This window comes from Podarcis raffonei, chromosome 14, assembly GCF_027172205.1.
Source record: "Podarcis raffonei isolate rPodRaf1 chromosome 14, rPodRaf1.pri, whole genome shotgun sequence".
Classification (NCBI taxonomy): Eukaryota; Metazoa; Chordata; class Lepidosauria; order Squamata; family Lacertidae; genus Podarcis; species Podarcis raffonei.
In genome coordinates this window covers 38,148,318-38,174,423 of record NC_070615.1, presented here as the reverse complement: position 1 = coordinate 38,174,423, position 26,106 = coordinate 38,148,318, and the positions used below count along the sequence as shown (strand labels likewise).

The 26,106-nt window shown below is 44.6% G+C and overlaps 1 protein-coding gene across 1 annotated transcript in view; it reads right to left on the bottom strand.

Annotated features, from left to right (window-relative positions):
- The window catches only part of CPPED1 (calcineurin like phosphoesterase domain containing 1), a 72,774-nt gene that overhangs the window by 33,811 nt on the left and 12,857 nt on the right, over positions 1-26,106 (bottom strand). The window lies entirely within an intron of this gene.

The window sequence follows — 26,106 nt, the reverse complement described above, 5'->3', positions numbered from 1 at the left end:
TCTTCTTATGTTCTTACTGCAAATCTACCAGTAGCACCCAATCCACCTCCTTCACCCCTGGACCAGATCACAGTGTCATGGCAGTGTGGATGTTACCTACGCTACAAATTTGTGAGCCTCCATGGCCTTTTCCCTTGTCATTCGGGGAAGCTTCGGCCCTCCAGCTATTGCTGAACGATGACGTCCATCATCCTTGCCCCTTGGCCATCCTTGCTGGGACTGATGGGAAGTGATAGTTCAGAAACGTCTGGAGGGCCACAGGTTCCCCACCTCTGGGCTAGAAGGAGATACCCAGTGGTGCTTTGTTTTTCTTCTGACTTTGACCTAGTTTTCCTGGAGGTGAGTATACCTGTGCCTCAGCTCCTCCCTTCAGACTGCAGGTGGTGTGTCAGTGGGCCGCCTGATGGAGTCCTTCCCTGATTCAGCATTTCCTGAGCAGAGAAAACTAGGTGAAGTGGCTGCTCGATTCCCATACAGGCAAATGATTAGGCTGTGCCAAACTGCAGTATAATATGAAGTTGTTGCTTTCAACAAGCTGATTTATCACTGTGAGATGTGAAACAAGAGGGGATATCCTAGAACAAAAAATGGTATCAAGGGAGGTTTCTTGTGCTTTAAGTGGGAGAAAAATGTCCTTCTAGAAAAAGGGAAAGACGAGAAGCAGTGGAGAAAATTCACATGTCAGTTTTAGAATACAGTCATACCTCGGGTTACAGATGCTTCAGGTTGCATGTTTTCAGGTTGTGCACTGCGCCGAACCCGGAAGTACCGGAATGGGTTACTTCCGGGTTTCGGCACTCGCACATGCACAGAAGCGCCAAATCGTGACCCGCGTGTGCACAGGTGCAGCGCTGCGGGTTGCGAACATGCCTTCCGCACGGATCACAATCGCAACCTGAGCATCCACTGTATACAAAATGTTGCAGTGTGAAGGGCTATTGTTCAGGGCCCAGAAGAGGGCAGGCTGGGCTGGCAACACTGTACAAGAGCACTTCATGCTGCAACATTTTGTTGAAGGTCTCACTTGTCTTTTCGTTTCGTTTTTGCAAAAGCCTCCTGGTCACTGGGTTAAAGCTGACTGAAAATCCAGAGGTAGCATTATTATCAATTTACGATGGGGTGGAAGGTTCACAGGCTATGAAGGACTTGCTCACAAATTTATTGACAGCTGCACAAATTATTATAGCTGGGAAGTGGAAGGGGCAAGCAGAATATAAAATGGAAGAATGGTATAAAGAGGTGGGGGATATAGCTATTAATGATAAATTAGCATTTGCCATTAAGGTAAGACGGGGAATATGCAGGAGAAATGATTTTGAGGAGATATGGAGGGTGTCTGTAGAATTTGTACTGTTAAAATAGAAAGGGGTCAAACCATTGCAAGAGGTGTTGAAATTTTGGGAGGTTTGACAGTTACAATGGAATGGTCTCAGTGGTGGGGGTGCAGATTTTTATTCTTATTTATTTAAGATTATTACTTTGTCAAAAAATAAAACAAAGCATTTTTTTTAAAGCCTCCTGGTGTATATGTGTGTGAGTCTGTGAGGAAATCTTTTCTTGATCAAAATGCCAGATACAGATCAAAATAAATACAGGCATTCCCCATTTACACTTGTTCTACTTGTGCACAACCACGTATATGCGGGGCACCGGAAAATAATTAGATAATTCAGTTCAAACCCGGAAATGGTGGGAGAGAGCTGGAGAGTCCTTGTGGCTCGTGAGGAAATCCTCCCCAGAGCCTGAAGAGGACATCAGTGAGGGTGGAGGAAGCTCCAAAGAGACTGGAGTGGGATTTGTTTGTGCTGCTCAGCCTCTCCACCTAACAGCTGTCACGCGAGGTAGCACAGCAGCAGCAGCAACTGATGTTGCTTTCCTGAGCATCCTCCAGCCTCCTACCAGCCCAGAGCTTCAATTCTAGTTGTGGACATTTTTGGATACAGTATTTTTGGTATGGATTAAAGGCAAAGCAACAGAGAGGGCATTTAAAGGGTGCTCCCCACTTTACACGATTGCACTTAGGCGCATGGGGGCCCGGAATGTAACCCTGCATAAGTGGGGAGTCACCTGTAAATACATAAAATGTGTTGGTGCTCCCACAGTGAACTGTTCTTGGGCACCACTCACATAGGCAAAGTCCATAGCTGAGTGCAATAAGCAAAACAAGGTGAGCCAATGTAGATAATACTGAGGCAAACGGACCAATGGTCTCAGTCAGTATAACGCAGCTTCCTAGCACCTTTTAAAAAACCAAACTCATATTTCACCCCTTCTACATATACTGTGTACAGTAAAAATAGCAGGTTGGATCAAATTAGGCAAATGTACAAGAACCCTTATTTTAAAAGCATTTTGCAGCATGGAAACACAATTGACCCACAAATTAATTGTATCAGCTTGCCTCACTCAAAGCTTTTCACAGTGAGGTAAACACTGTGGAAATACAACTACAAAAGGTAAGCAGCAACAAATTCTTATGCTAAAATTCTTAAGTGACTGTGAGCTTCACCAACAGTCCATTTATTTTTTGGCATGCTGACCTTTGAGCAGCTTAACTATTCCCAGAATTTTAATCTACTATATTACAGGAGCGATTGTGAATTTAGTCCATCTCCTTAGACAGCAATGACATAGGACTCCACTTAACTACCTCCCCCCCCCGCAAAGATTATTCTTCTACCCACCGCTGTGAAAATAATCACCATGCTTCATTTAAGCACAGCTCAGCTCTTCCAACTGATATTGGCACCTCAGCCCATTTGTGGCTGACTTTATCAATTGCAGTCCATCACAGCTAGCACTTTAGCCTGGTTGCTTTCATGGGGAAATCAAGAGGCGATTGCTACGATAATTGCACAAAAGTTACAATAACATGGTTTTAAAATGTGCAACTAAAAAGCCAACTGGGCTTGGTATTTATTGATTTTCTAAAAAAGAAAATCAAGGTGCACAAAGTGTTACACATGGTTCTGAGCCCCGTCCACATTTATGGAAGCTCTGAAACCCCCACAGCCCAAAAACAGCTCGGAAGATGACCCTGACCAGAACACATTGCTTTCTTCTGATCATTATTAGCTATATTTCAATTATGATTACAGTCGCACCTTGGTTGTCGAATGGAATCCGTTCTGGAAGTCCATTCGACTTCCGAAAACGTTTGACAACCAAGGCACGGCTTCCGATTGGCTGCAGGAGCTTCCTGCACTCAATCGGAAGCCGCGGAAACCGTGTTGGATGTTTGGGTTCCAAAGAACGTTCACAAACTGGAACACTCACTTCTGGGTCTGCGGTGTTCGGGAGCCAAAACGTTTGAGTCACAAGGCATTTGGGATCCAAGGTACGACTGCACTTATTATTCTTTAATGTATTTATATCCCACCTTTCTCCCAGGCAGCTTACAACATTTAAAAACAACATTACAAAATGCAAAAGAATAAAAAGAATAAGACAAAGGACCTTTAAAATCCCAAGTACCATCCCAGCAGGGACCGAGTCAATAAGGGACATGGGTGGCACTGTGGGCTAAACCACAGAGCCTAGGGCTTGCCAATCAGAAGGTTGGCGGTTCGAATCCCCGCAACGGGGGGAGCTCCTGTTGCTCAGTCCCTGCTCCTGCCAACCTAGCACTTCAAAAGCACGTCAAAGTGCAAGTAGATTAATAGGTACCGTTTTGGTGGGAAGGTAAACGGCGTTTCCATGTGCTGCTCTGGTTTGCCCGAAGCGGCTTAGTCATGCTGGCCACATGACCCGGAAGCTATACGCCGGCTCCCTCGGCCAATAAATTGAGATGAGCACCGCAACCCCAGAGTCGACCATGACTGGACCTAATGGTCAGGGGTACCTTTACCTTTTTACCATCCCAGCAGGGACCGAGTCAATACAGTAGCACTTCTGCTTATGTTACCCTTGGGTAACATAAACTTCGGGTTGCAAAAGCAGCAAACCTGGAAGTGCGCACAAACGGTCTGCTGCCGTGTGTGCATGTGCAGAAGCAGTCCCTCCGGTTGCAGAAACCCCGGGATCCAACCGGAGCTCCGGAATGGATCCGTCCGCAACCAGAGGTACCACTGTAACGCTTAACTGCCTGGCCAATTTTCCCAGTTTTCAGAAAGGCTTTGCATCTTGCTGAAACATCAGGTCTTCCTTCAGCAGTGAGCTGTCCAAGGTCCTGATCGGCTCTGCCTAGTTTAGCCTATTCCTGCTCATCTACCTGCTGGCTCTGGATGTTGCTGATGGAGGCTTCAGTGTTACCTACTGAAACACGACCTTGACAGACATGGCTCTGCCACACTGGCCACCACCTCACTAAGATACGCTGCAACTTGCATCCTTCTCTTGCATGAGACCAGAATGCCCAAATATCTGGGTTGTGATTTTGTCCTGCCTGCAAAAAAATTCCGCTATTTAATGAACATTCATCTTGAATTGCTTGTTTATGCGACTTCCTGTCAATCTTTCATTATCCAGCACGTTTTACTGCATTTCCCTGTCGTCTTCCTAACTGCAAAGAATCTGGGGTTGTTTTTTTTTAAGATAGAAGACGTGGATTTGTCATGCCCAGGGTGCTTTAATCCACTTTAACAGAGGAAACCTAAACTTCCTGCATGTGACTGAATGTCTCCTGCAAAATTGCAACAGTCTAGAGGTGACCAAAGCCCATAATCTGTCACAGTGGGGCAGCTTTTGCTCTTTCGGATTGTGTATGTGGTGGTGGGAGAACGATGCCTGACTGCTGTGCTGGTGCTTCCTTCCTGCTGGTGTTAATGTAAGTGACAGAACTTGTTACCTATCACTGGAGACGGCCAGGAGACGAAAAGGCACAGGAGGAGGAGCTACTGATGGAGCAGAGAATTGCAAAAGAGCAGCAGCCATTGTCCCATCAGGTTTCAGTTCATGCCTAGGTTTGTGTTGGGTCAGGCTCAGAGGACGTGCTTGCCTGGCTGCCCACTTGCAGTTGGGAAAGATGGAGTGTGCTGCTTCGCCCAAGCCAGCAATTATTCTCCCTTGCAGCAGCAACCTGAGCAAGTGAGTGCAGTCGATCCTGGCTCCCAGAGTATGTGTCCATGTAGACACCTAAATGAGAGTTTCATCTCTTATATTCCGAAATGATCACCATGCTCCACAGGTGAGGGCCTCCCGCAGAAATGATCTCTTCAGGGGGTCCATTCCACACAACGTCAAAAGCTGGTCTTTAGTGTGGCGGCACCTAGACTTTGGAACTCCCTCCCCGTTACATATCAGACAGACACCATCTCTCTTGTGTTTTCAGCATTTGTTGAAGACTTGCCTTTTTCAACAAGCCTTCGAAGTGGAGTTCTTTAATCCCGGTCCGTTATCTGGAGTAGATTTGAAATTGTTTTCATGTGTGCCTGTTGGGAAATCTCTCTGGGAGGCTTTGCAAAAAGTGTAAGTGAAATGAATAATATAAAAGCCTAGAAATGTCATTTCTACCACCAACAGGGATTGTTGGATAGTTCTGCAGTTCCTCTGCTCCCCCAGATTTATAACTGGAAATTGGCCAAATAGTTTACTGCTCACTTATTACCAGTGCTTCTTTTTCTAGAAAAAAAGGTGCCGGTATTCACCATGAAATTGTTGCAGTAAGTGCCACACATTTTAACAAAGAGAGAGAAAGAGAGAGAAAGAGAGAAAGAGAGAGGCTATTAATCAATAACTGCATCTGTAGTTAAGACTATAATTGCAGGGGGGCACATAGTAGTAACAAAATGCCACTGAGATGAGAGCAAAGTGCGTATGTTACACAGTGTAAAGCACAAAGTAACAACCCGACAATGTACTTTCACTACTAACATGGAACTTCGATGTTGGACAGAGTCAAAGGTGGAGAGTTTGTGGTTTATCGTGTAAATGAGGCTGAAAAACACAGGATGTTCTGATAGAAGGCTGTGTGAGATGAGCCTGCTATGTGGGAAGATTTCTAAAGGTTCTTGGCAGTGGCCATTCTGTACTCTTACGAATCAAAATGCTAGCCATAAGTGGAAAATAAAACAAAATAGCAATTTCTGTTAGGTAATGAAAGCGATGTGATTATAAGGGTTGCCACTCTATAGGAGTCTCATTTGGTGCAATTAATTGGGGGGTGATTTGGACCGTTATAAATAAAATGGGGGAGTGTCAACTGAAGAGAGTTGGGGTTGTATTCTATTCTAGTCCTACTCAGAGTAAACCCATTGAAATTAATGGACACGGACAACTTAGGTTCATTAATTTAAATGTGTCTACTCTGAGTAGAAGTCTGTCGGAGACAACCTATGGATCTGGGGAGGATTCTGATGGCAAATGAAATGGATCGAGAGAAAAGAGACTGAATTTGGGAAGATCTTGAATTAATCAGGCAATAAATAAATAGCAGGGATGTAAATACCTAAAAGCCAAACTAATGGACTGATCTACCACAGTTTCATGGCAGACCACCTTGGGTTGCACGAACAAACAAACAAAAAGCAGGAAGATAAATGTGAGAAAAATAAATAAGTCTCTACTGCCTTTTCGTGGTACAGCCTGCAAGACATCTAACCAATATGCAAAATACTAAATATTTTACTTCCGTCTGCCAGCTGCTTATTGCAGGTGGAATCTGTTTGCATATGGAAACTTGCAAACCGCTTGAGAGACAAGTCCCTTTGACGCAGCCCAGATGGAGCAGACGGCTCTGACTTAGGCCAGTGGAATTCCTCATGAGTAAACTTGCATAGCACTGGCTCCCAGTCATGCGGCCCTCAACAGAAATGGAGGAAGCTTCCTTTACAGCAAGTCAGGCCAAATAATAGTAGTGGTAGTAATAATAATAATAATAATAATAATAATAATAATAATAATAATAATTTATTTATACCCCGCCCATCTGGCTGGGCCTCCCCAGCCACTCTGGGCGGCTTCCAACAAAATATTAAAATACAGTAATGCATCAAACATTAAAAGCTTCCCTAAACAGGGCTGCCTTCAGATGTCTTCTAAAAGTCTGGTACAGTGGTGCCTCGCAAGACGAAATTAATTCGTTCCACGAGTTTTGTCGTCTTGCGATTTTTTTCGTCTTGCGAAGCACGGTGTCGGAAAAGTTTTGGAAAAGCTTCAAAAATCACCAAAGTCTTCAAAAACCTCAAAAAAGGCTACCACACCGTGTGCTATGAGTTGCTCCTCGAAGTCAAGTCACAACTGTATTAACGGTATTAAGAAAAAGGAAACAAACTTGCAAGACGTTTCCGTCTTGTGAAGCAAGCCCATAGGGAAAATCGTCTTGCGAAGCAGCTCAAAAAACAAAAAACCCTTTCGTCTAGCGAGTTTTTTGTCTTGCGAGGCATTCGTCTTGCGCGGTACCACTGTAGTTGTTGTTCTCTTTGACGTCTGGTGGGAGGGCGTTCCACAGGGCGGGTGCCACTACTGAGAAGGCCCTCTGGCTGGTTCCCTGTAGCTTGTGGCCAAGAAGGCCATTCAGCTGCCTCCCTCATAAATCAAAAGCGGACTTCTCAGCCCCTTTGCATACACTTCAGGTGGCATCCTTAAGCACCTGAGAACATAAAAAGAGACTGCATCCAGTCCCACAGTGGCCACTCAGATAGCTGTGGGAAACCCGCATGCAGGACTCGAAAACAAGAGCCCTCTCCCCTCTTGCAGTTTCCAGCAACTGGTATTCAGAAGCATTGATGCCTGTGGAGGCAAAGCACAACCATCGTGGCTAGTAGCCTCTGAGAGTCTTACTATTATGGGACCTCTCTCACTCAATCTCCAGCAAGCAGGGTCCCTAATAATGCCCAGATTATAAACATTAAACAGTTCAGAAATGTCTCTAAATATATTATAAACAGAAGTCACCCAGAATCAGTTGCTTAGCCTAGAATAATCATGTAATACTTTGTCCCCAGTACAGTGGTACCTCGGGTTACATATGCTTCAGGTTACAGACTCCGCTAACCCAGAAATAGTACCTCGGGTTAAGAACTTTGCTTCAGGATGAGAACAGAAATCGTGCTCTGGCGGCGCGGCGGCAGCGGGAGGCCCCATTAGCTAAAGTAGTGCTTCAGGTTAAGAACAGTTTCAGGTTAAGAACGGACCTCCGGAACGAATTAAGTTCTTAACCTGAGGTACCACTGTAACTTGTGTGTAAAAATTTGATCAGCTTAAAAACACCTGAATGAAAATATCTGCCCTAACTTCTTTTTTTTGCTGGGGGTGGGGTGGGAAAGGGAGAGAAGCCAAAACCATCACAAACCATCACACAGGAAGATCCGGGGATCTCAATTTAGCTGGCAATTTTCGCTGAAGATGCAGGAGGCAGAATCAAATGCAGCTGGATCCTCTGTGGATATGGTGTGCACAGAGTAATAAAACCTTTTGAAGCTAAAACAAGGATGTTGATGTGAGTAAGCTAAGCAGATCGACGCTGGAGACAAAAGAACTGCGCCCAGCTAAGTTGTGTTCAAAGCAGACCCACTGAGATGAACAAGTCTCAGCTAGTCATGTCCAGTAACTTCAGTGGGTCTACTTTGGGTAGGGCTAGAACTGTCTACAACCCCAGGAAGGGGAGGGGAGCAGTCACGGTGCATCAAATGACAGGCAATTATTACAGGGAAAGCCTTCCTTTTAAAAAAGTTTGTGTGTGTGTGTGCTATGGGGATTCAAAGAGAAACAGTTCAACTCTTGGGATTATTCAAGAAGAAAATTCCTCTCTATTAAGTCTGACCTTTGGTCATCCAGCTCCCCTTTGAGCTGCAAAAAATTCCGCAGCCTGCATTTTTCAGAAAACACTGTTTTGCTTTAATAATACAAGATTAACAAACGGTAATTTGGTGGGAGACGGGTGCTGACAATTTACAAGGTGAAGTGGAAACGACCCCCAGGAGTGCAGCGTTTAATCTATCAAGCAAGTGGGTCATTTAAATGTATAAAACAACACTATAAATGCGCTATGCATTATTCAGTTTATGAATTTATAAACAGAAGAGTGGTGATGCAGTTGTGTTACATATATCCCACCTATCAGGCAACGCCCCCCCCCCATTATTTATATAGTACTATCACTACCTGTGGTGCATTCTGCATTATGAGAGATTTTTGCCCCAGTGAGCTTACAATCTAAAATTCAGCACGAGAGACAACAAAGGAGTAGTGGTGGTGGTGAGATGGGAAATATGGATTTACTGGAGCTGTAAAGGTAAAGGGACCCCTGACCATTAGGTCCAGTCGTGGCCGACTCTGGGGTTGTGGCGCTCATCTCGCTTTATTGGCTGAGGGAGCCAGCGTACAGCTTCTGGGTCATGTGGCCAGCATGACTAAGCCGCTTCTGGTGAACCAGAGCAGCACACGGAAACACCGTTTACCTTCCCATCAGAGTGGTACCTATTTATCTACTTGCACTTTGACGTGCTTTTGAACTGCTAGGTTGGCAGGAGCAGGGACTGAGCAACGGGAGCTCACCCTGTTGCGGGGATTCGAACCGCCAACCTTCTGATTGGCAAGCCCTAGGCTCTGTGGTTTAACCCACAGCGCCACCCGCATACCTCACTGGAGCTACATATAGGCTTATTTTGTGTAGGAGAGGCCCCTACCCGCCCCCCCCAAGCCACAATTCCCAGAGTTCCTTGTGAAGAGAGATTGATTGTTAAACCACTGTGGGAACTGTAGCTCTGTGAGGGGAGACAGGGGTCAAGTAATCTATGGGAGAGTAAATTCCATGGGAACCACTGGATTAAGGGCTTCTAACTTCAACCCTCTGAAGCAGGCAGGCACAATCAGTGTGTTTTTCGGCCCTGCTTGTCCGGTCTTGGCAGGAAAGAAAGCTACAGGCTTAAGGCACTGTGAAGCAATGAAGCCCTGCATGTAAACCAACAGACTAAGATATGTTAAGGAAGGGAGAGGCTGCCAGTTTCAGCAGACAGTTAAGAACAGAAGAGGAGTCCTGCTGGATCAGGCCAATGGCCCACCTAGTTCAGCATCCTGTGGTGGCCAACCAGATACCGTATTTTTCGCTCTATAAGACACACTTTTTCCCCTTCATAAATTAAGGGGAAATGTGTGTGCGTCTTATGGAGCGAATGCAGGTTCCTTGGCTTCAGCGATAGCAACGCACAGCCTCCGAAGCACAGAGGGAGAGCTCCCCCCGTGCTCCGGAGGCTTTGCATTGCTTTTGCTGAAGCCCCTGGAGCGCAACTTCCCGCTGCGCTCCGGAGGCTTCAGGCAGGTATCCGCAAGCCTTTGGAGCACAGCAGGAGTTCCCGCTGCACTCCGAAGGCTTGTGGATAGCCACCTGAAGCCTGGAGAGCGAGAGGGGTCGGTGCACACCGATCCCTCTTGCTCTCCAGGCTTCACTTCGCTGGAGAGGCGCTGCACAGTTTCTCCTCTCTGTTTCTCCTGCCACTTCGCTGAAGGGGCGCTGAGCAGAGAGGGGGATAATTTTTTCCCCCCTGTTCTCCCCCTCCTATGGTCTGGTGCATCCTATAGAGTGAAAAATACGGTACATGCAGGAGACCAGCAAGCAGAATCTGGACACAAGATTCCAGCAGGTGGTATTCAGAAGCATTGCAGCCTCTGACTTTGCAGGCGAGGTAACAGCCATCATGGCTAGTAGCCCCCGATAGACCAATCCTTTGGTTCAAGACTATTTGGTTGTAACATTCAAGCTAGCTGAAAAGAGCCCGTTGCTCCTCCGAACGGAGAGCTGCATCCCACCCGTGGAAGCTCTAATAATGTGTCATGCTCGATAACAATCGCTCATGTTTTCCGTTACGAGACTGTCCAGGGCCAGGCAGCTTTGTTTAAATCTGACAGCTCCGGCATAATTCCCCCTGTCTGCCTTCTGTTCCTTTAACTAGTTTTTATGTCTTAAAAAATATCAATTTGTGTCATTTCCACCGAGCCGTATCATACTCATTATAGTTAGCAAATTAAGGACTTGAAAGTTATCTTGGCAGGTTTTGTAAGTGGAAGACGCGGACAGAGCAACGCTCAGTGGCAACTGATTTCAACAAATGTGTGTTTTCCGCAGACAGTCAACTTTGCTAAAGGAATGTGGCGATCATAATTAAAAAGGTATTTTCTTTGCTCTTAGCACGTGGACAATGGGAGCCGTGCAAAATCTAACCGCGCAGGAATCTGCCACGCCTTGATAAAGGCGTAAATTGTAATGTGCCTATTGCTAACAAGACTTCTTGGGTGGCTTACATACGCTCAGCGAGCAGATCTGTCAACACTGCAGATGAATCTTTATATCTTTAACAATTCATATCCTGCTCTTCATCAGATACGTCCTGAAACAGCTTACAATAATAAAATACGCAATGTGCTGAGTCACTTGATTTTTTTTAAAAAGCAAGGCAGCTGCCATTTTAATTCCCACACAATGTTCCTAACTTAGCACCAGTCTGTAGCATTATGGGAAATTAAAATGGCAGCTATCCAAAGGAGCACCACTACTAGTCAGTGTTAGAAATTAGCCAGGAGCCAGGTGCGTTTTGCAACTGGCTTGGGTCCAATTGTGACCATTTTGGACATCTCTGGATACCAGGTTGGTGACTGGGGAAAGCAAAATGTCACTTAGAGAAGGATATGACATATTTCCCTTGAATAGTTTGATTTGATGTTTTAATGCGTTGTAAACCATTTTGAGATTTGTCCTTTAAACTATAGAGTGGTACAGAAACGAAATGAATAACAACAACAAATTTCACTGCAAAAGAAGGTGCCTAGACATGCCATTGTGACAACCGTAACCTAAGTTTAAGGTGCCATTTGGTGATATCTGAGTTTCTAACACTTCTGCTAGTGAGGGAGTGGAGCAGTGGTGAAACTCGCTAAGCAAACTTTGAGTTCTTGATAGTGGAACTGTGATAGTAACCATGATTACAAGCCAAAGAGCAGGGGACAGAGATGGGATGATAAAAGAGACTGAGATGAGAAGAGGGACAAAATCATTATTCTCTTTGTGTTCTTGATTGCCTGCTTTAATATTATGACTGGTATTAAGCAAAGGGCAACGAATGAATGAATTATATTAGCATGGATTATTGACTTTTGATTCATTCATCCATTTGACCTTTCAATCCTGAAATAAAGAGAATGGATCCCACACTTAATTCTGTCAGGTCATTTCACATCTGTGGATAATTGGTAGCCACTTATTTCTCATTTTATGGTGGAAAGCTATCTCTCAGGCAGGAGGTCTCAAACCTTGGGACCTTCTGCATCACAATATGTGCTCTACCCCTGAGCCATGGCCTCCCAAAGTAGCTGAAATATAGGATACAGGACTGGGGTTCGGAGGGCATTTCCTGGGTGGAAAAAAAACACAATGCCCTAAACCAGCCGTTTCTTAACTCCATCCCCCCTCCCAGACCACTTGGAAATTACTGAAGGTCTTGGCAGAACACTGGTTGAATTTTCTGTCTGTTGTAGAAATTCTAATGTGTTGTGCTAGATGCTGTACAATTTCAACTGAATTTTTACTGCTCATTCTGTTCCTTGCATTTTGTTTTCTTCTACTACGATTTGCATGCCATACAATTCAAATTGTAGAACGATAAGATACAATATAAGGAATAAAAGAAGCAATAACATATTATTAAAATCAATATGAATACTTAATGCAGATATGGGGTATGCAATTTTAATATTAGTGTGCAGCAATTGCTGCTGTTGTTGTTGTTCTGCCCATCTGACTGGGTTGCCCCAACCACTCTGGATGGCTTCCAACAATTATAAAACCACAATAAAACATCTCAGTCCAGAAGCCAGGAGTATTTGAACTAAAACACTCATTGAAAGTAAAAGAAATTCAATCAAGGCACACTTAGGCTGCAACCATACACCCAACCTGGGAGTAAGTGCCATTGAATTCAATGGGACTGACACCAAAGTCGACACATATGTGTGTGTGCTTAAAGGTGGCTTAAAAGTTATGTTCCAATAAACTCAAAGTTTATTTTTAAATCATTTTTACTGAAATATTTATTTGTGTGTGTGTGTGTACATGCTTCAAATACATTTCCCTTAACATTTTCTTTTAAGCTTTGAAAGGGAAGGTGGGAATGAAGGTGCTGAAAAATGCTAATTTTAGCCAACCTAGAGAACTGCAAATGTATATTTATTACACTGACATGCGTGCTTCCCAAGGATGGCCACCCAAAGGATAGTGGGTGGGTGGGTGGAATTAATTACAAGCTTTAAACCTTACAATTTTGACAGGTATTGTATCCATTTTATTATGTCACTAATATTTTATGAAACAATGCATTTTCAGAAACGGCAGTTCCCCGCCCCTCCAATCACTAGTAGAAATGGAAGTCAAGCAAGTGCCAGAACTATACTACATACACCTGCAGAAGATGAATTACGTCCTTTTCTTCTTTTTCTATCAGAGCAATTCTATACAACACAACATATGTCCACTCAGAAGAAAGCCCCGCAGAGCTGAAGAGGACTTGTGCACATGTAGACCCAGGGGCCAAATGTGGCCCCCAGGCCTCTCAACCTGGCCCCCTCCGCAAGCCATATCCCTCACCAGCCCTGTTTTGCACCCTCCTTGGGCACTTATCAAACTTTGATAATACTTCCTGCTTGACTGGATGGGTGACAAAGAGGGGTGTGTAAATGTGTGTAGAAAGTAGCCAACTGTACAGGGGTAAAATGTGCATACGTTGCTCTGCTCCCTTTTGCCTCTGGCCACCTCCATGACTAACATGTGGCCCTCAGAAAATAGCCTAGAAGGGAATGTGGCCCTCAGGATGAAAAAGTCGCCCTACTCCTCATCTAAAAGCGTGTGTATGTGTGTGGGGAGAATGAACAGGAGAAAGGGTTGCGTACAGAAGTAGTACAGTGGACGCTCGGGTCGCGAATGTGATCCGTGTGGGATGCACGTTTGCAACCCGCGTCTGCGCACGCGCAAAGCGCTATTTAGCGTTTCTGCGCATGTGCGACCGCCGAAACCCGGAAGTAACCCGTTCTGGTATTTCCGGGTTTCAGCAGTATGCAACCCGAAAAAATGCAACCTGAAGCGTCTGTAACCCGAGGTATGACTGTCCATGAGACATGTTTATCCTGCCCTTGCTCCAAACAACTTGAGGCTCCATACAAAACTCCTCACAACAACCCTCAGGCCAAAAAAGCTGACACCAACTCCAGCACCCACCAAACATCTTGGCTGACACGAGATGTGAATTCTGGTCCTGATACAAACATTATTTCCATAACATAAATTGCTATCCAAAACATATTTTTAAAAAATAACCCAATGCAATGTTATCTACTACTACCGTATACCATACCGGCTCCAGCTGAGTTCCAATAATTAAAACAATGGGTGTTCCCAAAGCAGGTGGCAATGTGGTGTTAACATCTCCTCAGGCGTTCACAAGCCTTGCATTCCTCGTACCCTCCAACGCTTCAACGGCAACACAATCAATAATGTGCTGTGATTATGCCGCGGCCTTTTCCATTTGCCGACGATGAGCTCCAGAGGCCTGTGTCCAAAAGGAACTGTTAAGCGATGCAGGCCTTGGCCTCACCCATCCATTATCATATCAGGTACATATCAAGTTCAGTGTGGTTCTGTCTGCTGGACATTTAAAAAAATAAATAAATTGCAGGCAAAACAACTTTGCCTGGTCATTAATGGCTACAGCATAGTTCACCGGGCAATAAATGAAGCATGAAGGAGGTTGTGGCATGCACTTGTAGCATCTACTTAAAAATCTGTCAACATTTGGAGCAACTTGTGGAAGGTAATTTAGTTATCTGCCCCATGCAGCATGCCTTGTAGTGGGCTCTTTGGGAGAAAGATTGGGCATTTTAAATACTCCTAATCTGCCTTTCTGCCCACTAAGTGGTACACAGGAAGCCACGGAAAGTGCTGCCACGTCAGTCAGTGCCAGGGCAACAACCCTCTGTGTTAAGACCCCCCCTACTGCTTACCACAAGGTCCTCTGTTGCTTGTCTTTCTTTCTTGAAGTACTTATGTACCACCATATCATAATCTGTCAACAGACTTCACCCGGAATACTGTGTCCACATCTGGGCACCACAGTTTAAGAATTATATTGACAAGCTAGAAGACATGCTGACATCAGCAATCTACACTACAAAAAGGGTCTGGAAACCAAGCCTTATGAGGAATGGTTGAGGGAGTTGGGTATGTTTAGCCTGGAGAAGACTAAGTGGTGATATGATAGCCCATCTTCAATTATTCTTTTTTTTGCCAAGCAGCTGCTGAATGATGACAAAGAAGTATTGGAACCACATCATGTGACCCTGCCTACTGGGTGACAGACTTTGGCATTAAAGTGGTTGGAACCTATAGTGCTCAATGGAAATAGCTGCTTTCTGGTCTAGGTTATTTACATACGTTATCTTGAAAGAGCAACAGGATCAGGTTGAACTCTGCTTTACCCACATTCATTGATGACATGAGACATGGCCTCTCTATCTGGCCTTCAGGACTTTCTGCAGGTCACACCTCTTCTTTCCAGGCTGTTGTTGTTGTTTAGTCGTGTCCGACTCTTTGTGACCCCATGGACCAGAGCATGCCAGGCACTCCTGTTTTCCACTGTCTCCCACAGTTTGGTCAGACTCATGCTGGTAGCTTCGAGAACACTATCCAACCATCTCGTCCTCTGTCGCCCCCTTCTCCTTGTGCCCTCCATCTTTCCCAACATCAGGGTCTTTTCCAGGGAGTCTTCTCTTCTCATGAGGTGGCCAAAGTATTGGAGCCTCAGCTTCAGGATCTGTCCTTCCAGTGAGCACTCTTTCCAGGCTATACACCCCCAAACACAGGCTTTGTTTTGCACCCTCCTTGAGTGTTCTTTCCTGCTTGGAATGTATCCTCTGATAATGCCTTTTGCTTGGATGGATGGAGAACAGAGGGCTGCGTGTGTGCCTAATATACAAAGGAAAAATCTACATCACTTGCTCTGGATGCTACTGGCATTATGTTCCTGGAAAGCAATGCAATGTTCAGGCTCAAAATGTTTTTGCAGCCCTAACACACCATCTCCGGGATTCCATCATACACCCCCCCAAAAAAAATCAGGTGAGCGGTCTTCTTTTGTTTTGTAACGCCTTGCATGTTTTATGATTGGCACCAAAATTTCTCCACCCGCCCACTCAATTTTATAATAGAAACTGGTAGGGGAGGGGAGGGACAATGGTCAGCCATTGCCTTGAGCATGGGTAGGCAAACTAAGGCCCGGGGACCGGATCCAGCCCAATCGCCTTCTAAATAGGGTCCGCGGTCGGTCTGGGAATCAGCGTGTTTTTACATGAATAGAGTGTGTGCTTTTATTTAAAATGCATCTCTGGGTTATTTGTGGAGCCTGCCTGGTGTTTTTACATGAGTAGAATGTGTGCAGTTATTTAAAATGCATTTCTGGGTTATTTGTGGGGCATAGGAATTCATTCATTTTTTCCCTTCAAAACATAGTCCGGCCCCGCACATCTGAGGGACAGTGGACCGGCCCCCCTGCTGAAAAAGTTTGCTGGCCTTGAGGAAGGGGATGCGACTCTGTGACTGACAAAAGAGCTGTCCAATCAGTGCTGCGCTAATCTGGCTTCTGAAAACCAGAGGAAAATGTTTTTCCCAAGTTCACTGCAGGGCAGGGAGAAGAAAAAAGATGGCACCTGTATCCCAAATGCAGCAAATGCATTTCGAAGCAGACTGACCCGTTAAAATTATGTACATGGCAATTATGTCTTCTGCTGATGTAATACAGTCCATTTGATACAGAACAACAGCATGGCCTCCTAACAACAAAACTATAATTTGCTGGGGTGGGGGTGACGCATGCACCTCCGTATTTCTGGCAAAGTCTCTACACTGCAAATATCTATCTGATGAAATGCATGATTAAACTCCACAGTTCTTGGTAGCGCTATACATGGTCACACAATAAAAAAGAAAGCTTCTCACGCTACTAGTAATAATGATCCCAAGTACAAACCAATTTTAATCACCCTCTACATAACTGAAGACATTGCCACTGATTACTTACTTCCTTTTAATGGCTCATAATGCGCTCCCAAGTGTTCTGCTTGATTGCGTCCTAGTTTAGCTGATAAGGATGCTATTTATTGCCCCCAGGCTCTTGGAATCCTAGGAAGTCGCCATGTGCCTAGGCCTCGACACCAGAGCAGCTCAACAGCAGCTGTGCTTTGGCCATTCTTTTCCAAAGAGGAGGCACCACTACTCAGAGGCAGACCACACGCTTTGAATACAGAAAGCCTCAGGCTCAACCCCTGGCCATCTCTGGGGCCAGAGGCCTTGGAGGGTGAACCAGCCACTGAGTTCTCAGAGGGTAGACCAGACATTCTACGGGGCAAGGACAAAGGTGCCAAAAGGCCCAGGACCAGGCCAAAGAGCAACATCATAGCATGGGTTCAGCTGAGGTCCAGCACCGAGGGCCTTCTGGCAGTTCCCTCACTGCGAGAAGCCAAGTTACAGGGAACCAGGCAGAGGGCCTTCTCGGTATTGGCACCCACCCTGTGGAACGCCCTCCCACCAGATGTCAAAGAGAACAACAACTACCAGACTTTTAGAAGACATCTGAAGGCAGCCCTGCTTAGGGAAGCTTTTAATGTTTGATGGATTACTGTATTTTAATATTTTGTTGGAAGCCGCCCAGAGTGGCTGGGGAAGCCCAGCCAGATGGGCGGGGTATAAATAAAAAATTATTATTATTATTATTATTATTATTATTATTATTATTATTATTATTATTATTAGTCTACAGACCCAGAATTGCCAGGCTGCTTGTGAGTAAGCAACCCCTGAAATTCCTTTACTACCAGCAGCCAGAGTTGGGGTGTGGTCTCGGACAAACCCCTTCAACCTTATCATACCCAGTACCCCTTTTTTTGCCCTAGCACACACTGGGGCCCCTGTTTCTCAATCTTTAGCCATATATTTGCATACCGGATGTGCTCCTGTTGTAACCCACTTTGGAGCAAGGCATGACACATTGGTGGGTCCCGATCCAACCGTTGATGACCAGTAGCTAGGAGGTTGCAGTAGTTAAGGTCTCCCTCTTGAGCATTCCTGTTTCTGGAAGCAACACAGGTTTCTGATTCCTGGTTTTTTGTGTGTGTTCTTGTACCATGCGCCTTCATTGGAGGTCAGATGGCCATCTGTCTTGGGTGCTGTAGCTTTGATTCCTGCATTGCAAGGGGTTGGACTAGATGATCCTTGGGGGGTCGCTTCCAACTCCACAATTCTATGCTATTCAGAAGAAATATTGCCTCTTGACTGTAAAGGCAGAGCACAGCCATCATGGCCAGTGGCCATTGACAACCTTTTCATCTATGAATTTGTCTAAAAGGTAAAGGTAAAGGGACCCCTGACCATTAGGTCCAGTCGTGACCGACTCTGGGGTTGCAGCGCTCATCTCGCTTTATTGGCCTAGGAAGCTGGCATATAGCTTCCGGGTCATGTGGCCAGCATGACTAAGCCACTTCTGGCGAACCAGAGCCACACACGGAAACCCCATTTACCTTCCCGCCAGAGCGGTACCTATTTATCTACTTGCACTTTGACGTGCTTTCGAACTGCTAGGTTGGCAGGAGCAGGGACCGAGCAACGGGAGCTCACCCCATCGCGGGGATTCGAAGCGCCGACCTTCTGATCGGCAAGTCCTAGGCTCTGTGGTTTAACCCACAGCACCACCTGCGTCACCTTATGAATTTGTCTAGTCCTCTTTTAAAGCCATCCAAGTTGGTGGTCATCACTGCCTCCCATGTGAAAGAGTTCCATAGTTTAACTATGCACTGTGTGAAGAGGTATTTTCTTTTTATATGTCCTCCTGAATTTTCCAACACTGAGCTCTGTTGGATTTCCAGGAGTTCTAGTATTATGAACTTAACAACTCGGCACACTAAACAACCACAGCAATTTAAAAAACAATAACGCTAAATTAGTCCATCTCTCTTTAAAAACAAACAAACTCCAAAAACCTGGGCACCAGTCTTGTAGCTGCATGAATTTATCACCACATAAATTTGTTTCGTATATTCATTGGCTCCAAGGAGACAGCAACCAAAACGCCTGCAGATCAGAGGCCATCAATTTTGTAGCCTGAATCCACGACTGGATGCATCTTGTAAAACTGATTGTGCGGGGGCAGGTTGTGTTTTAGGATTACCAAAAGTCAGTGTCTCTCCTCCCTCCCCCCACAACCTCAAATATTATATTAAGAAACAGGAGAAAAGATTTATTCAAATCCTTAGAAGAACAACAGACTTAATTCCCGCTTTCCTGTGACAATTTCCTTAATCAGGTCATTTTCTTCATTGCAATCAGCAGCAGAATTATTTTTGCATCCCATCATTGCTTCGTTCTAATTCTGGAAGCCCTTGAACAAAGAACACTATTTAAAATAAGACTAAATATTTTTTAATTTTTTTTTAAAAAAGGTAGAGATTCTAAACCAAGACACACACACACACACAGAAAGTTGTGTAAATACTAAACTCTGATCTAACCCACTAGCAAGCGGGAGAGTAGAGTTAGCTTAACTCCCCATATACATGGCACTACTGTTTGTAGCAAGGAGGCAAACAGGGCTGCCTCTGAAGACAGTTCAGCAACTTCAGCTGGTGCAGAATTTATTGGCCAGGTTGCTCACCAGGGCAAGCCACTTTGAGCATATACAGTGGTACCTCAGGTTACAGATGCTTCAGGTTACAGACGCTTCAGGTTACAGACTCCGCTAACCCAGAAATAGTACCTCAGGTTAAGAACTTTGCTTCAGGATGAGAACAGAAATTGTGCGGCGGCACAGCAGCAGCAGGAGGCCCCATTAGCTAAAGTGGTACCTCAGGTTAAGAACAGTTTCAGGTTAAGAACGGACCTCCAGAACAAATTAAATTCTTAACCCAAGGTACCACTGTAATGCCAATCCCAGCCTGGCTGCACTTGCCTGCCAATTAGTTTCTGGGCCTTATTCAAAGTGCTGATTTGACCTATAAAGGCTTAAACGGCACAGGATTGCAATACATCAAGGATCACCTTTCCCCATATGAACTGACTCAGACCCTGCAATCATCATTAGAGGCACTTCTTCATGTGCTTCCTCCACGAGAGGTCTGGGTGGTGGCAAAATGAGAACGGGCCTTTTCTGTGGTGGCTCCCCACTTGTGGAATGCTCTCCCCAGAAAAGCTCGCCTGGCCCCTTCATTACACATCTTTAGGTGTCAGGCAAAACTATTCCTATTCTCCCAGGCCTTTGGCTAATTAAACAATCTACAGCCTTTTAAACTGTGGGCATGTGAGGTTAGTGTTTCCGTTTGTTATTATAGTATGCATTTTTTGTGTTTTCATATTGAAAACCTCCCTGTCATCTTTGGATGAAGGGTGATATAGGAAATAAATGAATGAATGAATAAGATAAGATCAAGCAAATATTTTCCCACTAAGCCCTGGGCAGGCCTTCTAACAGAAATGGGAAGGACTAGCTCTGTTAATGTCTCAGGTCTGATTTCCAGGGTTGGGTTGGCAACACCCCTCACCTTAAACCCTGGAGAGTTTCTGTATGTTAGTGTAGACCAGGGTTCCCCAAACTACAGCTGTTTTTGGACTCCAGTTTCCATCATCCCTGACCACTGGTCCTGCTAGCTAGGGATGATGGGAGTTGTAGTCCAAAAACAGCTGGAGACCCTCGTTTGGGAAATCATGGCATAGACAATGCTGAACTAGATGGAGCATCAGTCAGATTCAGTGTAAGGCAGCTTCCTATGTTCCTATGCAGGGAACCAGTCACTGTCCCTGATAAGTCCTTGCAGAGATCTTGGGGATTCACACCACTTGGGTTGAGTCTTGCGTCATCCTCCGCAACCGATGGCATTTGCAGTCAACTGCGACACTCTGTACTTAACCGCTTGCTTTCACATCCTTGGACACAACTTAGCTAGCCATTAGCGCTAGTTTTCCTTCTCCCCCTTTTTTTCTTTAAAAAAGACACTTTTTAATAATGCATGCCCGTGTGCAAAGCCATTTATCCCCAAAGTAATCCGGATGGCACAGAAGACTGTTTGAAGAAGTAGGCGCGAAAAGACCTCCGGAGGAAGAAGCGGTTGCTCTTTCGCTTCCTAGCTAGGGCTCGAAAACAGCGCAGGGGGCTGCTGTCAATGTTTACACAAGCGCAGAGCAAACACGGCAAGCGGCACAGAAGCGATCTTGGCTGTGTTCAATATGTTCCGTTTAAATGTTTTATAAGTTGTGCGACTAAAATGTATATTTGGTAACATTTGGCAAACCGAGGGGAAAAGGAGGAGAGGAGAGAGCAGCCCTTTTGAAATATTATGGGAAGTATTACACTGTATTCTCATTCTCTGTAAGCATTGCGTCGTCATAGCTCAGTTGTAGAGTGTTTGCCTTGCAATCAGAAGTTCCTGGGTTCAGTCCCCGGTATCTCCGGGTAAGGCTGGGTGATAGTATTGTGTCGACAGTACAGTGGTACCGTGGGTTAAGAACTTAATTCGTTCTGGAGGTCTTTTCTTAACCTGAAACTGTTCTTAATCTGAAGCACCACTTTAGCTAATGGGGCCTCCTGCTGCCGCTGCACCGCCAGAGCATGATTTCTCTTCTCATCCTGAAGCAAAGTTCTTAACCCAAGGTAATATTTCTGGGTTAACGGAGTCTGTAACCTGTAGCGTTTGTAACCTGAAGCATATGTAACCCGAGGTACCACTGTACTGAGATGGATGGCCCCATGGTCTGAATCTAAGCCAGCTTCCTAAGTGCCTCTTCGTATGGAAGAGAAGGCTTTCAACAGCCACTAGCCTTATGGCTATGTTCTACCTCCACTATCAGAGACATTAAGCCTCTGATTACCACCTGCAGGGAACTGCAGGTAGGCAGAGTGCTGTTGTGCTCATGTCCACCTTGCAAGGTTCCCACTGACCAGCCACTGTGAGAAGAGGATGCTGAACTAGATGGGGTCTGATCCAGGAGGCTCGCCTTACCTTCTTCCTGCTTCAAAATGCTCTTAACCTATGTAGTTAGCATATGACTCATCTTATTTGCTGCTTGGTTGTAAATAAAACCTCTAAGCAGTTTACAAAAAATTTAAAGTTATCCAAATAATCTTTATTAGTTTTCCGGCTGCATACTCCACATACACATAATGTGTTGCATTTTACATTTATACTTGTTCCTAAGCGCTGACTTCCCTCCTTCCTTCTTCTGGTTTTTTATATCACATATAATTTTATCGCATTATTTTCATCCATTTTGCATATTGTTATTCATTTTCCATATTTGCCCATAGTATATCCATAAATAAATAAATCCTCCTGTTTATACAATTCTTGTTGTCTGTCTGTATTCATTTACAACTACAGTGGTATCTCAGGTTACAGAAGCTTCAGGTTACAGACTCTGCTAACCCTGAAATAGTACTTCGGGATAAGAACTTTGCTTCAGGATGAGAACAGAAATCGCACAGCAGCAGCGTGGCAGCAATGGGAGGCCCCATTAGCTAAAGTGGTGCTTCAGGTTAAGAACAGTTTCAGGTTAAGAATGGACCTCCAGAACGAATTAAGTTCTTAACCCGAGGTACCACTGTACTGTTAGTTATATTAATCTCCTTATACATTTTGCTTCTTATTATTTTTATTGAAAGTGATGGATAATGAAAATTTAAAGTTATCAGTAAAAGACACAGTTATAAACAAGAATAAAAGGGAATAATAACTCAAATCTACAATATGCTAAAACTGTAGGTGCTGCCATGCTAAAAGGTCAATTTCTTACAAGCAAGCAATGTATATTATGTGACACCTGTAACAGTGCCATTTTCACAGATGAAAGCGGTCAAGAGGGCATATCCTAAGGCAATCCCTCAAGTTATTAAATTCATATTCCAGTTTTCCGCCAAGGAGCTTAAGGTGGCACACATTGTCTCCATGCTCCCATTTTCACCATAACAGCCCTGTAAGGAGAGGTTAGGTTGGGAAATGGTAACATTAAGAGCATTAACTGAGCCCTACTGTACCGTAAGGATGCCACAGAGCCTAGGACTTGCCGATCAGAAGGTCGGCAGTTCAAATCCCCACGATGGGGTGAGCTCCCATTGCTTGGTCCCTGCTCTTGCCAACCTAGCAGTTCGAAAGCAAGTCAAAGTGCAAGTAGACAAATAGGTACCACTCCAGCGGGAAGGTAAACGCCGTTTCCGTGCACTGCTCTGGTTCGCCAGAAGCGGCTTAGTCATGCTGGCCACATGACCCAGAAGCTGTACGCCGGCTCCCTTGGCCAATAAAGCGAGATGAGTGCCGCAACCCCAGAGTCGGCCACAACTGGACCTAATGGTCAGGGGTCCCTTTACCTTTACTGTACCGTAACAGAGGTCCATCTCGGATCCACCATCGCATTCCCCACAACAACTAACCAGTTGCTTCTGGGAAGCCCACAACGAGGACATAAAGACAAACGACCCTCTTTCCTGGATTTGTTCTCCATCAACTGGTATCCTAAGGTACATTGTCTCTAAACCTGGAAGCTCTATTCAATCACCATGGCTAGAAAGAACATAATAATTGCCGCTGCTGGATCAGCCTAAAATCCTCCTCACCCTCCGCCATCTCATCCAGAAACCTTTTGCTCTGACAATGAAGAACTTGGTACAACAGGAGCAATATCAAATGCCCCACCTGCATCAGACTTTAAATGAGCATGGCCTTCCCCACCAAGAATCCTGGGAACCGTAGTTTCTTAAGAATTCTGAAAGATGTGAGGAGAACCCTTGTTCCCTCCACAGAGCTATAATTCCCAGTGGTTTAATAATCAACCCCTCCTTCCAAAGGAACCCTGGGAATTGTAGTTTCCAATTTCCTTTCTTGGGGCTGTGACAGAGAAGAGGGAGGACTCACAAGCCTGAGGCTTAACCATCTGACACTAAACTATAGTTCAGGTGCTAGAGAGAAGCATTTGGGAGCTCCTCTGGGAAAAAGAGACCTCAGTTTGAATGCAGAGAAAGAGATGACAGTTAAGCCTTAATGTAAATACACCCCATGCATGTCAGTTAAGAACAGGAGAATCTGTCCATTTCAGTTTCCCTCAGTTTCTCATTTTTTTTCACTCTCATGTTCACTTCTCCACATCAATTGTAATTTTTTAAAAAGCCAGTGTGGAAATTCATCAGCATTTTAGTGCTCATTTCTCCTAACTTCATTTTATGTTCAGTTTTCCCTCATATGTACATTTTTGCAAAGCAGTTCTCTCCAATATAATTCATGTTTCTAGGTTATTTGCACTAATATATATGCTTTTCTGTACACATTACTTGGCTGCAGAACTGCACTGAAAAATTCAGAGACATGCAAATTTCAAACAAGGCTGTGTTGCAGTTTGCGTCATGTTTCAAAGTGCAAATTATTTGAGCTCGCCTTTAAATGTGAACTGAATCGAACCCCCCACACCCCTAATGCCAGTTCCATACAGTGACGACTGCTTATTTTCTGGATGAAATAAGCAACTGACACTTTGGAAACTCATAACGATGCATCTCTGTGTAGATCTCGTCACGGAACATGAGCAATTTGTAAGGTGCTGAGGTGACGTTTCAATAAGACAGAGGTGGTGAAGGCAATTTGCCCACATATAGAAAAAGAACCATTTGCTACAAGGAATCATTATATTAATATGTTGTTGTTTTTTTATGTCCCATTGTAAGCAACAGGTGAGCCATATGGAAGATTATTATGGAAAGGAGCAGGGAGAGAGACGAAGTGAAAATCGAGGGCTGCCGTTGTCAGAGACAGCCGAACGCCTGCGAGACAAAGCCTCTGGGCTGAACTGCTACTCATGTCATGGAAAGTTCATGAGCATATCAGACGCCAAGGGGGAGTGGGTGAGCAGCTCTTGTGGGAAAGAGGAAGATCAGTTTGGAGACAGAGAAATAAATTACTTAGTGGTGCTGTCAAGAAATAAAGAGGTAAGAGAGAGAAGGGGTGTTGGGTAAGCCAGAAAGCTGAGAAGCCCAATGGGAAGGTAAGTTAGAAAGGAAGGAAGGAGGTCAAGGAAAAGGAAGACCAGTGGCAAGGTAACTGGAGAAAAAGACTATTTCCGCATCATGTTTTTATCCTTCTCCCACTTCTCCAGGGAGCTCTCTCCATACCACCCAGGGCCAAGAGACAGATATTTGCACAAGGTGATACAAAAGGGCTGGTTCAGACATAGCCACCTTGGTCCAGTAACCCGTGGTTTATCAGACCTAGAGTGAGCCATGTACAGGCATGCTGTCTCCAAACCATCTCAGTCCTGCCTCCCTTCTGTGAAGGCGTCCTGGTTAGAAGGGAGAGCAGGGGCACCTGCAGCCTTCCAGAGGTGGTTGGACTTCAGTTCTCATCAGCCTCAGCTTTCATGGCCAATGGTCAGCCCTGAAGGGGCATCTAGCCCAAAGGTTCTCCACCCTTGCTATGAGGCCTCCCTTCAAAGCAGAGTCTGCCAGTTGTAGGCATCCTGGGAAACTGGGCTTTGAATTTTTATAAGTTAAAGAGCAGTATTGTAGAAATATAAGTTCTATATAAGAAATATGTTACTGTGTGGTATAAAGTAACGGATAGAGAAAGTACAGTGAGATTAATTGGAAGTCAATTTTAAATTTCTTCTCTATAAATTTTATAATTGTGTTCCATATAAGGAGTATATATGATGATAATTATATTAATCTTCTTGTATCTTATAGTGTGGTGGTTTGTTTCATTTTTCTTTTATTTGTTCGTTTGATTGTATGTTTGTTTACTTGTATGTACGACTGTTTTCTCATAAATGTATTTATTTTAAATTAATAAAGATATATATTTTTAAAAAAAAGTTAAAGAGAGGTATAGAGACGCACCTCAGAAATAAATATATTGGTTGCAGATCTCTGGTTTATCATCATTATTTCCCAGCACTAAAAAAGAAGTGAGGAATTTAAAAAATTAAAAAAGATCTGAGAGGTGCCAAACCAGAGGTAAAAGCACTCAGCATATTTTGAAGAGTTGGCCGGGGGGGGTGGAGGAAGGAAGGGGGGGGGAGGCATTAAACAGAAAAAAAAGAAGTTCTTGTGAAACAGAACCAACATTGCTCCAGTACAAATTCAAAGCTTCTTCTCACCTAATGCCTTTGTT